The sequence below is a fragment of the Chiloscyllium punctatum genome, chromosome 6 (assembly GCF_047496795.1).
Source record: "Chiloscyllium punctatum isolate Juve2018m chromosome 6, sChiPun1.3, whole genome shotgun sequence".
NCBI classification, from domain to species: domain Eukaryota; kingdom Metazoa; phylum Chordata; class Chondrichthyes; order Orectolobiformes; family Hemiscylliidae; genus Chiloscyllium; species Chiloscyllium punctatum.
In genome coordinates, this window is record NC_092744.1 from 10,744,050 (window position 1) to 10,760,654 (window position 16,605).

A 16,605-nucleotide genomic window follows, 5' to 3' on the forward strand; every position below is an offset into this window, starting at 1 on the left:
TGCTATTCAGAACGTCAAATTCAACATGACAAGAAATGGTCGATTACAAATCAACAGGACAATAAGCAAATTCTACATTACGTTGAATACGTAATATGTGTATATTAATTTCATAAGCGAATAAAATGTTGTAGAAAAGATTTGGGTTAGGTTATTTCTGGGTCAAAGAGTGTAACATTTTACCTTAAATAACATTTGATTTTCCCTACTGTTTGATCTTAAAAATAGACTGCAGGGTATTGGGTATCCAGGTTTGTACCCACTGTGCAGTTTAGACAGAAATATAGTGACACAATGGATTCAAACTGGATCCACAGCTTGGATTTAAGGATGCTAGATAGAATATCGATGTGTTGTACACATTTTTGGAAACAAAGGTTGTCTGTCACGTGTTTCTGAATGCAAGTTGTCGCTTGCTTTTGAACTCCGATTGCATTATGTGGAGGGAACTTCATTACCTCCAAAAACGTCGGATAACAGCACCTCACCAAGGGTATTTCGCTTCTGCTCTCATTCAACATATTCAATCTTTGACACTAGATGCATCCGAAAGAAACAAGCTGTTTCTAAATCAACTTGAATTGTCAACAAAAAAAAAGTGATGATTCACACCCTATAAATGTAAACCACTCGTCTCACGCGTTAACCAGTTAGTCACCAGTTAGTGATAGTTAATTTCAAGTGTCAGCGTGGGTAGAATGTTTTACATTGAATAGCCTGTGAACTTCAGAACAGTGGTCGCAAAAAGGTGCGATGTCAATATTTGGCGTATCGCATCTGATGAATTTCCTCATTGTTCGATGCGGACAGGTGTTCAAATTTCAAAGCTGTGATTGGCTACACACTGTAACTAGGTCTACCTTTTTTGTTATATTTTATATATAATGCAAACATTGGGGCTGAAAACAATTCGCAATTAATTTTGTTCTACAGAATGCATTGATCATATTTTTAAGGTCTGCATGAATATAAGAGCAGCTGATTGAAATCTGAATATTCACAGTTACGGCAAAACGCATTATTTTCCTGTTTGTAATCGATTGTTAGGGGACACTCCCGACTGGGGGACATTGTGCAATGCTGCACAGAATTGGCGGAGCTCGGGATGAAAGAGGTCATGCAAAAGCATATTAAGTTTTCGATACCATGTATCGATTATCTTACATAACACAGGAGTCGACAGAGGGAGCTACAGTGAAAATGCAACGCTTGAAAAGGTTTTTACTCAGACAGATTAAAAGTTCTATCTTTGTCAGGATGAAAGCAAGCTGCCATTAAGAAATAAAGCGAACAGATCAGCTTTACTATGCAGGTATGACCCTGGCTGCTTTTATGCATTCTACCACAACTGACAGCAGCGAGCAACTTCGGTCTCCACAGTCAACATTTTCGCTCGCATTCTGTCACGCACATTAATTGCCCATAAATTAAGATATAGTGTGCATAATATAAAGTAACAATATGCTTATATTCCACGTGTATGACTTAATTAAGCTATTTGTAGACTGATGCTGTAAGTCAACGGGTGTGCAAGTAGATTAACAATATACTGAACTCATATTCTCAGGATGGTGCATAATTACTTTACTGGCGGCACATATCAATTTTTGATGATTACAGAACACATGCTCCCTTTACCAACATGCACTTTAACAATTCTCCTCTGTGTATTAAAAGGAATTTCTTGTTTGGGAATAAACGGCACACTCAAAAAAAAACAAATGGTCAATGCAATTGAAATTCAAAGTATATTTTAAAAAAAACACGTGTGCAAATTTTGCATTCGACCATCGTTTCAATTTTATTTGTTTTGTTTGTAGTTGTTGGATGAGAGTGAGACAATCTCCAATCTACGTTTGACAGATTTTGACGAGCAATCCCAGCCACCATAAACATTTGGCTCCGTCAAACATGCTCAAGAAGGTGAGTTTGATGCAGGTAACTACTTTGACACAAAGTATGTCCACACACGATATAATGATTTACTTAGCGCAGAAGGAAATTAATAATTTAATGGCGAAGCTTACTTTCTTTATATTCTTTCCAACTGGATCGCAAGAGGGGGGAATTAAATTAAGGGGGTGTCTGCGTTCAAATAGGCACCAATGATATCCCATGTGGACCTAGCACAGGGAGGTTTGATCAGAGTCTGTTCGATCAGTCACATTACAGAGTACTTGTTTTACCACATGCTCATGAAATTTGTAAAATAAGCAATCGAATTATACCACTTGATTGCATTAGCTTCCATCCCCGTTCTCTACATCTTCTTGTCTTTGTTGCGAGGCAACAGGACAAAACTGGTTACAGAAATTGAATTAGTCATAAAAATGATTGACATTGCCTTGCATTCCCTTTTAATATTCATAGACTTTTAAGTGGAAAAAAATAGCGCCCCTTTTAGCAGTGAAAGTGAAAGAAATAAAAATAAATTGCCAACATACTACTAAAATAAGTATTTCAGGGTGTTTTGCAAAATAGTGTTTCACGAGTTCGAGGTGGCTGTACTTTCTGTCTCTGATTAATAGAAATCTGTTCTATTGCTGTCTCCACGAATGTCATGCGGGGAAGGGCACTATACTCCAACTATCCAGCATGAATTTTGAGATTAAATTGAGATGAAGGGGGAAATAGTGCATATAGTGCCACAGCTGGTATATCAAATGAATTGTAATCTAATGTTTTTGAAGACGTTTGAAACCCTGGCATTGGCCTTTTGCACATTTCTTTTTGGAAAGCCGTGCGCGGTTTTGTACCTGTAGCAGGTGACATTGACACAGAGACATCTGAGTGACAGCGGGAGTGAAGAGAAAATCTAATAAAGCTTAATAAGCCGTGATAGTCTAGATGTCATTAAACCTGCAAATAGACGCTTGAAAATAACAAAAAGGTAAATGTCTTCATTAGTTGGTTCTCCAAAGACCACACAACATTTCATTAATTTATAATTTATGATTGTTTGACAAATATTAGAAAGTATGTAAATATGGAAGACATAATGTCTTTTCTGCGGGAGACCAGAAGAATGACCCAAATTGTATGATGATTCGTACAGTGCACACAAAAATGAATTTATGCGTCTGGAACAGTAGTTCCACTTTACACAATGCAACATGCAACTGAAGTGTGATATCCTGTCGACAAACTAATGCGATCTTTGCTTTTTTTTTCTCTGAAAAAAAAGCTGTTCGTCTTTTACACATTTTGCATTGGATCTGGGTATTCCTACTCCTTTACACCACACCTGTCTCCACCGTGTTTTTTGCATTGCTCCCTTTTGCTTTACACCAATATCGCTCAGAGTCCATATTGAACACAAGAGCTCAGTTCTGTTGGCTAACTCCCTTTATCACATGGGAGAAGATGCGCCAAAGCATTTCGGCCTCCATCATTTTAATGTGATTTTTAAAAACGCGCTATACACTCAAACCATAGGAGACATCCAATTTGAATTGTATCAACTAAAACGACGCAATCAGTTCTATAGAATGCGTTGCAATACTTATGTACGTGCTTGAATGTATATTTATCAATCCACTCATGTAAAGTCTAATGATTAATTATGAATTAATTGCCTTAAACCTGAAAACGTCGTTCCAGAATTTATGTAAATACAAACTGACCAATGATTAAATTGTAAAAACAAAACTTGTAGATTGAATAAACATACTCGATTGATTTCGGAAAAAAAGGTAATGCAGTAAATTAGATGATGCGACCGTTTAATCAATAAGTTGTGTCGAATTATTTATAACAATGCATTCTGCAATGCAGATATAATTCTTAATTGAATAATATTTATTGAGAACAGCGTTCATTTGATAGGTATTGATGTGATATTTTAATATGCATAATTCTGATCTACGTTTTGCTGCATTTCTTTTAGGACAAATTCAAGGTTAGTACTTATTGTAGAAATAGTCAGTTTAGCTTGCAGGAGTAATATTCAAACTTGTTTGCCACCATCACCTGTCATTGACTAATTACGTTGGTGAACGAATTAAATCTCGACATTTGTAGTGTTGTTGCAGAGATTACCTGAAATTATCACTTTAACAAAACCCACTTACCTGCAAATTCCCGCAATAGCTGTAATCGGAATTATAAGTGCCAACTGATGAGTCAGAAGTTTCTGCCTGATAATGTCGTAGCGTCTCTAACGAACGTCATCGAATTACTACATTTCTCCCTTGTACAAATATCCGTTTTAAATTCACCTATGTGGTCAAACCCGTTTTGCATTTTATTTAAAAACGAAAACTTCAGCCTTTTCCAAGCAAAAGTGCAGCAATCATCTTACGTCATACATCGAAATTCCCAATTGTCTATCTAAAGGTGTAACCCATCAGCCCCTCGCCCTTGATAAATACATTTTGAGGAGGAAGTTACCTCATTGAGTAATCTCGTGAATATTTCAATGTTCCTGTTGTTAGAAGTTACACAACGACGACCTAAAAGAGACTTCCTACAGAGAGAGTTATAGCCACCATCCTTGTTGACCAGACATATTAAATTTGATACTTCAAAAAAAACCCACTTGTCTCACTATTGAAAATCGACTTATGGCACAAAAATATAAACGTTTTACTATGGATTTTGAAATTGTTCGCTCTGTAGTCCTGCTGCTTATGTGTAGTATTTGCACTAAATCATCTTAAATAAAAAGACGCATTTGAAATCTGCGTGGTTTCAAATGCGTTCATCACTTGTGTCAAATATTTAGTCCTTCGCATAATGCTCTTTAAAGAGGTCAAAGCTATCCAAGTTATGGCCAGTCTTTTTTTTGTCAGAGGGCCGCATTTGCTTAATAAAGGGTAAAAAGTTTTATCCAATATCGATTGTGATTGCTTGCTCAACTAATGTAACGGCCAATCATTAGTTTTCCTTCTGGACGGAGGATCATGAAGGTCACTTCTAGATGTAGGAGGGACAGAACTTTAATGCATTAAAACAGTAGGGTAGGGGGCTTCGCATAGTCGCAGCGTTTGTGAACACAGATAGAATTACAGTCCAGCCAGGATGTAGTTTTATATTCTTATAAAAGGGGTGACCTATACTGACATGATGTATGAAAGGAAACATGAGCGTAAGTTAAACGAGTCTTCATTGGTCTGAATTAATCATGTTCGATTAATGTAGTAGGTGAAAGTCAACCGCTTTAGCATCACCTGATCCATTTTTAATCCAAGTTGAGAGTTTTAGCTGAACTAAAGAGTCAATTTCCGGTCCAGTGCATTGATTTCAGGATGTTCTATTGGTCTCGTTGGTGACTTTCTCGGACTGAATAGGGTCATCCGTGAAACCTGTTGCTGAACCTACCTTTTGGGTTCTGCTGAAGTCCAGTCAATCTTAAAATGGCACCTTCTCTCCCTCGAAATGAAGGGTTGATCACTCGAATATGACCGTGTTAACACATTTTATGGAGTTAACCTATACTCAACCTGCTTCCCCCATCATTCATTTCCTGTTCCGCATATCTTCGAATTACAATTCACTTGGAGCCTTTTACTTCTTCATCTCAGGGACTTTGCTTTCCCTGATGCAACTGCATTCTTTGAGACTACAATGATAATTATAGGAAATTATGTTGGGCTGTGGTTTGCCAGTTCACGCTCCTAAACCATAACATAGAAATGAAGGGATGCGGAACAGTGATACAGTATTCATGACATATAAATGTAGTGCAAACTTATGTTTGTCAACCAAGTGTGACATAAGAGGGCATCATATGCAGATAACGTAGAGAGAAAAAAACTGGGGTGCACTTTTGTCTGCGTTGGGGTAAACCGCCACTTTTTTGACGGTAGAGTTTTGATGACTTATAGTGCGTACATAAAACAAACTTTCCTGCAGTGTTGGTTTCTTCCCTATCGTCAGGCTTCCTTCGAGACTGCCAGATGATTTTAAAAGACAAAAAAAAATGATAAATAGCGTCGAAGAACTAATCGCTGGAGGGCGCGTTTACCAATTCATAATCATTTGTTCTTCGTGATGTACGACCCTTTCTCTCTAATCTGAAAAGCTTCCATTTGAAGGTGTAAATAGCTTTTTTTCTTCAGTAAACCTTGCTGCATTAGGCGTGATTGATCTGATGTACAATTTGTCCCAGAGTGCCATTTTAGAGGGAGAACACAGGTTTAGGAGATTAACTGGCAGCCCTGTTACATATTAATGAAGTCGAGAGATACACTAACATGGAGCTAATTTAGTTAGTTGTTTCTACTGCAATCGCCCTTATTTGGGTTGTATTAGACCCCCGTGGTTGTTACACACTGAACTGAGAAAGTAAGTTGCGAGATCTTTCCAGAGATAACGGCGCACCTGATGCACAAAAACAAATATTGACTTTTGCTCCATTGGTTAGTTTCCTGCTTGAGTTCCAAAAGATTGAAACACGTGTATCATTGCCGGTGAGTTTAGACTGGATTGAAATTACACGCGGAAAAAACACAGACGTTAACCAAATTTTCGACGAACTCTTCTTCAAATCTATTATTCTTTGCATAAACATTTAGGAAAACAAGTAGGCAATAGGTCGCTCTTGATAGCATCTTTTTGGTTTTTATATTATTCTATGCAGGAAATCAGAAGATTACAGCTTTCTTTAAGTATAGTTTTTAAATGGCTTCCTTGCAACGAAGCAGATAAATATCCATTGTTTTCTTTCAATTGCGTTCATACGTATCACCTTGCTGCTAATTATTAAAATTTAGAACCTTTACAACAAATGCGCGCCTTCTTGCAATCATTGGTAGCTTTAATAATCTGGCATTTTCAGTTCCTGAATGAGAGCATAGTTTTGTTACATTCCCGTTGGTCTGTTGATGACCCCGAGCAATCCCGGGTCACTCAGATTGTTACCTTTGCTGTCTGGTTCTTGAACACTTAATTACAGCTGATTCAGAATGGATGTTCAGAGCCATCCCTTCTTGAACAGAGAAACCTCCGTGAATACGCTTGGTGAATCTAGTTACACCAGAAGCTCCCTTCCCTGAAAACAAAAGTCCTGTCTGCACACTCATTGACGTGAACGTAAAGGCTCCGAAATAATCAAGTAATAATTTGCTTTTCAAAGCAAACATGTACAACCAGTTTTTTGTGTTTGATTGGGTGGAGTACAATACATTGTCAGATGTCGACTACGGTGTTGGGAAAATATAATTGCAGGCAGCATTGAAAACGTTCTGGGTATGTTCTGACAAGTTTAAGAAAACAATAGATTGTGGACAGCGATTTTGCTTCATTTTTGGTGTCTGGGTTGAGAGTTCTAAAACAAAAGTCTACCAAATTGGATTATTTGAAAACATGTTGGTTGCGTGAAGTGTGTCACAGCCCCATAATCTCTTAATGTGGAGAGATAGGGGTTTCGATAAACTTCACGTTTTAATCAACGCGATTAATTAAGGGCAAAAAAAACGTGACGTGTCAGCTTTGACAAAACATTGTGTGATATTTGTGAAAATGTTCTCTCCCTCAAACTGCCCACCACTAGCATTCAAAGTTATATTCATTTAAACGTCACTTTCAATCAAGTAACATACAACAATCTTCGTTGAATTCCACAGGCTCACAAAACCCTGAATGACTTTAAATGTTTCCCGAGAACTTTTGTTTTCCTGCCGATTTATGTTCTTTTTTAACAAAATGCGTTTTGGAACGTGATTTAAAAAAAGATTTGGAAACGTTGTTACAAAGAAAAGGACAAATTGGAAGAATTTTTCTGTGATCAAAGGAGGAACAGAAAAGCAAGTATGGGCATTCAGGACGCTTGACTTATTCAGACAACTGCTTTGGAACAGAAGGGCAACAAGCGTGTCTTATATTCAAAAGACGGTTCTATTCATAGTGCAGGTGCGAAATAGTGTGGCACATTCTGCCACATTATGTAAAGGTTGTTAGAGATTAGTGTTCAGACTTAATAACTAAGCTGCTTGATTTACATTGTAGAAAGCCTCTTCATCCGTGAAAGCAAAATAATTTAACGCGTGATCATTGGGAGTGCAGTTGATACCCTAATACTTTTATTGTGTTTTAAAACTGCTGGAGCACTTTCCATCGCTTCTTTAGAAACCTATAATTTACACCCGCTGCACAAATCTTAGAAATGAGTATTAATACTGTGTGAGTGGGTGCATGTATGTGCGTGTATGTTTGTGACTGAGTACGGATGCGTGTGTAAAAGAAATGGGAGAAAGAGAAGGAAATGGGAGGGAGTGGTCAGAATAAGCGAGGTAAGTGGTACAAATGGAAGAAAAAGAGGAAGAATATAGAAAACATACGAGTGGGGTGTGTGAGCCAGGCAGGTTTGGAACAAGAACAAACGCAAGTAAAATTTAAAACAAATGCATAAATTCTTCTTAAGCAGATGTTCATTAGTTTATATTTGTGCTTACTTGTATTAGTTTAGGTAGCAAGCTGTTTATTATAATTGATCCAAATATTATCAAAGAGTATGGATCCTGTCATGCTTGACTGTGAGTCATGTGATCATTTAGGGACCCTAGCTTGCTCAGGAACATTTTGTAAGTAACATCAGCCTTCAAATAGTGTCAAAATTAAGTTGTATAATTCAAATGATGATGCTTACAAGGCTATAAAACGTATACTTTAATATATAATGCAAAAACACACGCATGTGTGAATAAATTTTCAACATATCTAGTGCAAAACTGAACATAACATCAGAAAATTTCAAATATTCTGGAATTTAGAATAAAATATTTTGCACATTAAGGCCAAAGCAAATTAAATGAATATGCAACCATAGTAAATATGCAAAGGAATAATTATATTGTTGGTGATAATGCAGTAGGTTTAAACAGCCATTGCGATTCACTGTCTTTCCCATTTCCTATTCAGGTCAGGTACATTGTAATGTGTAATATCATTGTAACATAACTGGTATCCAGCTCAAAATTACACATCACGTGCAAAATATTGGCAAGAGAAATATGAACTTTCCATTTTTATGGAGGAGACAAATTTACGAATGCTTTGCATCCATATTTTGGACTGTGCGTGCGAGAAGGCAGTGGACACATTTTTCCCCCAGCAATTATATTGAACTTTGTTCGAGATTGGATGGATACTGAAGATTGCATTTTCGATATCTCGACTTGCAAAGCAGCGCAGTGGGGCAATGTAGATTCAATGAATTGTTTTAGAATTGAACTTGCGTTTGTCCACGGACTTTACACCAGCAAGTTGTGTTGAATCTCAAACAAATGCAATTTACTAAAAAGTAAAATCTCCTTAATGTACAAGCTGCAAGTTAAAACCTAAAGGAGATTGTTTCCACATAAAAGGTCGTAAGTCAGTCTATTGCTGTCTGACCCTTCAGCTCCTTGTTAAAGGCATCATTCACACAGCCTCTAACAAAACCTCCTCAGCTTTCACGGAAATGTTTTTATTATTCTATTTTCTTACATGATTCGTTAATTAAGTAAGCTGAATGATTAGAATAGCACCTGCGTGTTGTCAGGACGATCTCTGCATACTAATCTGTTCATCTTTAAATCTAGTAATTATAACATAAAATAAGACATTGAATAGAATGCAAAGATTTTTTTTTCTAAGGCTCCTACTAATCCCCTATTAAAGGAGTCTTGTTAAATAATTCAGGACAGTTTCCGGAAGTGGGATTACCGACTCCATTATTTTTCAATGAAATGATATTTCACACTCAAATGAACCTCTGTATTTCTATAACAGCTTCTGAAAGGTCAGCCTCTATTTTCCAGAAATTAGAAATCTAAAGGGGAGCTTGATGCTTTTATGAACACAGGATGACAATAATCTCCTTACTCGCAGCCGTAATTAAAAATCCAATGAAGAATCTGGGTCTTTTTTCTTCTGTTAATGTGGTATTTCACTATTTGACTACATACATTGAAATATAAAGTTGAACATTCCCACTCAGTAACTGAACGCACCACTCAGTCAGTATAAGTTCACATTTCCAATAAACTAATAGCTTTAGCAACGTTATGTTGATAAATTCATATATTAATTTTATATGTGGTAAATAAAATCACCACAGTATAATAGAGGCAAAAGAACAAGCTTGAAACTTTCGGGGTTCCGTTGATTTCCCCACAAAAAGTAAACAAAGGGAAAAAAAACAAACGATGTTAATTAAAATTATATTAAAACAAAATATAATTAAAATGCATAAAACACCGTTACTCGTTCGCTGTTATTAAAATATAGCTATGTTCCAACTGTTTATTTTGCAGCAGATCATCTGCAATTTATAGTTTTGATTGCTTGCAAATAATACAGATGAAATGCATGAATGTGACGGTGCACATCCGAATCAGCCCACAACTCAATGTGTACACCTGCGAATGAGTTAACCTACGCGTTCTTTGCACATTTGTCCATTTGTAAACGAGAAATAAACTATCAATAATATTGCAGTCAGAATCATATTCACGAACCCTATGTTTGGGATTGAGACGTGCTGCATAAACAGCAGACTGGCTAAATTTGTCATTTATGAAAAGCTGAAGTTTGCATGCGTGATTGATTTGTGTAGGGTAGCGCCAGATGCAAGTATGAGAGAAATGCTTGAGCGCTTGAAACTACCACTGCACGTTATTAATCTCAACTTCAGAAAATGAATATCACCAAATGTACATCGTCCGGCCTTTGCATTACTTGAATAGAGATTGAATCTCTATGCACTGAATAAAAGATTCAAAATATTCTAGGAACATGCCAAGTAGTCTATAAACTAAGATGTTAAGAAACTAATTTGTACCGTTATAACTGAAGCAATGCATCTGACGGTCACCTTTTTATCATGTTGCTTGTTCTTTTTTAAAAAAAGTTTAAAACCTGCACTATAATGTAACTGATTATCATTTTAGCGCATTGAAAATCTATTTGTTCAAACAGAGGTCTATTTTTCACGGTGCAGCAAAATGAATATGTTTGTTTTTTTTTCTTGCATTCTCCAAAGTGTAAAAATTATTTTCTCGCTCAAACTAACAGAAATGTTGTATAAATGGTCAGGAGCTCTGGATGAACCATAAAGAAATACGTTTCTCGCCTCCATTGCTCTATCTTAGTTAATCAGACAGTTTTTTTTTTGCCTTTTGTTGCATTGGTTCAAGAAAATATAATTTGGATCTGCGTTGATTTTATATTGAAAAAATAACAGTGATGGACGCATGTGTGGAAACCATTGAAGTGAGCGCGACTTTGCTTGTAGCTGATTTATTAGAGTTGATATTATGTCTTCATCTGACTTCCCTAATGGAAATGTGAAGTATTTTAAAATGTACCGAGCAATTTCCTAACTGCGCCACTGAAACCTCTCTTGTGGTGAACATGTTTTAAAGTTCTGTTTCAATGTTTTGATAGAAATATGGCTGTACATAAGGCTTTTGATCGATTCTGTTCTTGATGCAGTTGCAAGACACTGACAAGATTCGCTTATATATTTATTTTCGTGTAACGCAAAATCCTGGCGTGTAGTGTTTGAAATGTAATGTTACTGTGCTTGCCCGCTTAAGGACCACCCTATTTTAATACCATATCTCTTTCATTCAAATCTCTAAAATATGTCACATTTAGCAACAGCTTAGGATAAGTTTAGTTGCTTAAATATTTTGCTAAACGCATTTAAACAAAGTCAGGATTGTAGATTTATTGCAGGGGCTGCGCTTTGCTCTACAATATGGATCCGCCCAAAGTAAGGGAAAGCGAACATCACGATATTTTTGACACTTTAATTTTTCATTATAACGAAACCGCAGCCATGCAAATAAAATTGAAAACCGCTCTTGAGTTGTAAATGTTCCCTTGTTGAAGAATGTCCCTAATGATAAACAAAATAGTAAGAAGAATATGAAATGTTTATTGCCTATTTGGAAGAGTCAATAATTTTTAACTATCATTTTGATTCTATAGAGTCTCGGTTGTATGTTTACCAGCGAGTTAAACAGTGCCTTATTTAACCCTTACTGACCAGCGCTCTTTTAGTTCTTGTTTTTACGAACCTTATTCACAGCATAATATCTGCTATTACAATGGTTTATTGCGCTCTGTATAAATCAACATATGTTTCACAGCTTAAAAGGCTTACCGAAGCTATACAGTCTTAACAAGTCATGTGAGTGACATTGACGACGTCAGAATCACTACCAGAGAAGATTGCTTCGGACAAATATTGTTTCTTCGAAGCGACCTTCAGTTTTTTTTTAACTGCTTATCGGTTTACCCCTAACCAAGATATATTAAACAATAATTATGCAAATTATATTCTGGCCTTATTTTCTTAATCAAAAGTTGAAAATCGTATATTTGACAAGTGCCATGGTTGAAAATGCACGCTTTTACAGGTTAAATGCAAGACAGCAGCATCGCAAAACAGCGTTATAATCGAGAGTTTAGAAACCTAAAGATGGGGGGGGGGGTAACATTAAAAGCGCCATTTGTACGATGCTACGATAATTAGCGATTGCAAATCCCTCGGTTAATTCGTACAAATGCAATACAGTGACAGGGACTGTACTGCACAGTGTCGTGTGAGTATTGACTCGGGAGATTCATACTAAATATGAGATTACAAATGGGTGCTGAAATTCTATTTAGATTATGAATTCTGACGTCACCTTATAATAACTGCAAGATGCTTTAACTTGCTCCTGCAAAATCGAAAATCTTCCATACCAGACGATTAATTCGAAAAGAATATATCTGAGTGTAAATATAAGTTGATTCCTTTTTGCCTACTTCCTAGTTTTGTATTTTGGTCTGCGTATTGTTTAGGGGTGCTACTTCTTACACATGCAATGCTTTGTTGTCAGGACTTATCAGTGAATGGACGTTAATTAATGCTCTCCAGAAGCTTGGATGGAGTGGATGATAGGAAGCAACAGGGGATGAATCCCTCCAAAATGGTTTGTCAATGATGAGAAAGAAAAGCCAGTGTCAATAAAAGAACCACTAATGATGGCCACACGTCTCTCACCATGTTGTCCAACGTGCCTTTCCATCTCTTGTTGACTATAGTCAAGTGTAATAACTGCATATCCTCAGTCAAGCATTATAGCCTTTCACCGTGTGGATTAATTAGTAAGAGTTGTCACCTCTTCATTTCTTTCTAGCCACCATTTTGGACGAATTTCAAAACATGCAACTGCGAGAAGGTATAGCGACTCTGGGATTGGATTTCGATTTTTGCCGTTTTGATCATTTAAGAATTCAAATGCTCCTCGAACGTTCATAAACTAGAGACGATACAAAAATTGTTAAGTCACCGGAAAAAAAAATTGCTTGCTCACTTCACCATCAACCATGGTCGTAAAAGACAGCGCATGCGTGTAGCTTTAAATTTCAATCCTTTATCTAAGTCAGAGGAATGAACTGTGGCGTTGGTGTGAAACTGAGAGTTCAAATGTGACTAAAGTGACCTCAGACGTTGCTGCTGCATTTGTGTTTAAAACATGCACATTAAAGCAAAGTTATTCGATTGATAGAAAACTGACTACACACAACCGTGTTCCTTTAAGTCTGGCCATCGTTTGGGCCCATCATATGTCATCGATTTCAATGCCTTCTGGCTGTTCCTCGGTAAAAGACAATTTGTGCATGCAACACGTTTAAAAGATATGCATATAAAAGCTCAATTAGCTTTCTATTTATTGATTGGGGGAGCATCTCAGTCGACGTGATTCCACATGACTCAAAACAATTTGAGCTAAACGATATAATCAAACAATATTTGAACAGAATGAAATTACATCTTGGAGTTGGTATCTACGTGTTGCGATTCGCACACGTATGATAGAATGCGCTGCAATACTTATTTTTTTTTCTGTGTGTGTTTCAGTTATAGTAGCACAAGGAAATACCGCCCCCTCGTCCCCGCCAACACCATCTCGCAGTCATTAAACATCTACATTAAGTGACTTGCTGTCAACATACTCTGACTTACTATTGTAAGAAAAAAAAGTCGTCAGGATGCAGTAAGACCTGACGATTAAAGAAATTATCTCCAACTTTTGACCACAGTTCGATGTGATTCCCCCTATGCATTATGATATTTTATTACGAACGACATTGCACTTATTGCAACAGCCAATAATTCCTTTCGACTTGATTGAAAATAATAAATTATTTGTTCGAGGCCGAGGTTTCAATGTAAAGATTCCGAACGTCCGTGCAAAAATAAATGCTTCCAGGACTTTTGGGGGATGAGAGAGGTAGAGGATGTTGGGGGAGGTGGTGAGGGAGGGTTACATTGGACGAAATTCTGTAATCATGCTAATGAATTCATTAGAAAATTGCTTTCCTGCAAATTGCAACTTGTCTGTAACGTCGAGAACCAGCTATTTATGAAACAGCGTAGGCTGCTAACTTATTTCAGTGACAATTCGCGCAAATTTGGAAACGATTGATTTGCGATGTGATGCCATAATAATCCCAGCCGAAAGAATCCATGATTAAAAGTTAGATGCCTATTGTTTCTTTAGGGACCTAACCTAGTGTGGAGTTTAACATGGAAACTAACAGGACGGAATTGTGGCCAGTTTTAAAGGCGACAGGGATAGAGCTATGAATAGTTTAATTAAAACTGGCTTATATTGTTAAACAAGGTTTTGTGAAAAAAACGGCTGAAAGAATCTGTTTCAGGTTGAATGCTTTTTAAAAGATTCCTTTTTTAGTGGTGTCAGGCGCAATGTAATGCCCCGCACTTCTTGTATAGCGCCGATTTGCCGTGTTCTTGGGGGGAAAAAAACCCGACATAATCAAAAAGTGAACAGCAAACAAAAGGCACAGACATTTCAAGCGATTGCAGAGCGAGGGAAATGCATTTACCCTGGAGAAATCGGCCCGAAATCCGTCCAGGGATAGTAAAACAGCAACATTTTAGTGGTCTGTTCTAACTCATCTGAGTCAACTGAAACGTCGCACGAGTCTTACACTAAAAAAGACGAGGGGTGCTAATAATTTTGTTTCATATCCAAGACAGGTTATGTTATTGTGATGGTAGGATGCACTTTTGAACGCACTGCTCAATAAAGTTTGTTTATGTCCCTCCAACTTTTTTTTTAAAAAAGGATAACGGATTTTGAATAACCACGCGGGTAGAACGCTACCTTGCTAGTAGAATTGGGGGAAAGGGCAATGAACTGAAACAAGAAGAGCAAATATGATGCCTCTGGCTAATGCAGATTGCTGCAAATACTCCTTAACACAAAACTATAGAAAATTGCATTGAACAAAATGGCGACCGTGCAGGAGTCTGAAATGCAGAACCCGAGATTTGTTAATGAACGTTTCTCAACGCTGTTATTGCATTGCTGCAAGAAAACAAAAGGATCCAGTTTAATGCAGGATGTTTTCATTTTATGCACGCAGACATGGCAAGAAAATCAGAACTAATTATTCTCTTGATATCACTTAAAACAATAACTCTTTATATCAACGCTCAGTTTCTGTCAGACTTATTCTAACAGTTCTGCATATGTTGAAGTTTCGGGAAAGCGCTAATGTTTGAATCAGGAATTTGAACAGGTGACGACAGCATAACATCAACACAATTACCGGTTCAATCTAAAATGTAGCAACAGTTCTAACACTGTCCTGTCTGCTCAAGGTAGTAATACAAGTCTTTCCATCTTTTATCTCTTTAGAAACGGTTCAGAACTAACGGACAGAAAACGCTTGACAGAGAGGAGAACAAATCGCTGACAAAGAACGCTTTCCGTTTCGCCAGCGTCGTTAAGACGACAAGGAAGAATCCCTTAGATAATAACTCCCACTTCAAAGACATCTGCCCTGAATAGAGAATGTACCATCCTTTTTATTCGGTCACAAGAGTTTTCACTAAAGAGGACTCGACTGTTTGGTTATTTTTCGCCGTGTTTATTTTTCGCCATTCACTGGGTACTTGTATAAAATAAACAACAAGACAATTACTAAAAGACGAATTCCCAACTTATCTGCTCACAGGGCCGGGATCGAAGCCGCTGGGCTTCATCCGAGGAGCCAGGCAATTTGATTCAGGCCATCCCTAATCCGCCTGAGAATTCCTTCCAAACCCAAAATATTAAAGATTATGATGAAGTGAAGATTGACTGTACTAACCTAGCATGAAACCAAAGGTCAACGCAAATGTATCTTAATAGAGTGTCTCGAATCTAGTGTGCCTCCTTTGAAGGCAGTTTGCTATTGCCCCGTTCATTACCATAGCGATCCTAGCGTGCCGTGCTGATGTACCATAAAACTCCTACTTTGGAATTCTAAAACCCGGCTCTTTGAACAGCCCGAGTCTGATTAGAGTCCTTGTGTCTTTTATTTTCTTTCTCATTCTTCGGGGTTTGGGGTGGGGAGGGGTGTGGGGGTGGAGGTGGGGAGCAGGGGAGATCTCTCGCCCTTTTAAAAGTTTATGGAAAGTTTAAGTCGCTCCCTGATTAACTATATCATAGAGAAACAGGAAATAAAAAGTTAATTGACACTGATAACTCAAACCGACTTTTTTTTTCCAGTGGGACCTGGGGGCAATGGTAATATTTATGGTGTTGTTGGAATTTGGCACTAGGCATGTTTCGTGTGAGGTTTTTGTTTGGGTGCCGAACCTTAAGTAACAAT

At 37.3% G+C, this 16,605-nt stretch overlaps 2 long non-coding RNA genes across 5 annotated transcripts in view; one reads left to right on the plus strand and one right to left on the minus strand.

Annotated features, from left to right (window-relative positions):
* LOC140478706 (uncharacterized) overlaps positions 1 to 4,336 on the minus strand; it is a 501,292-nt gene extending 496,956 nt beyond the window's left edge. For all 4 annotated transcript variants that reach the window (XR_011960846.1, XR_011960847.1, XR_011960848.1 and 1 more), the window contains exon 1: positions 4,071 to 4,336. This is a non-coding gene — a long non-coding RNA (uncharacterized lncRNA). The remainder of the gene's footprint in view (positions 1 to 4,070) is intronic.
* On the plus strand, positions 955 to 16,308 carry LOC140478708 (uncharacterized). The gene is made up of 3 exons (XR_011960850.1): positions 955 to 1,312; positions 1,821 to 1,923; positions 15,648 to 16,308. It is a non-coding gene; the product is annotated as an uncharacterized lncRNA (long non-coding RNA).
* Positions 16,309 to 16,605: the final 297 nt, after the last annotated feature.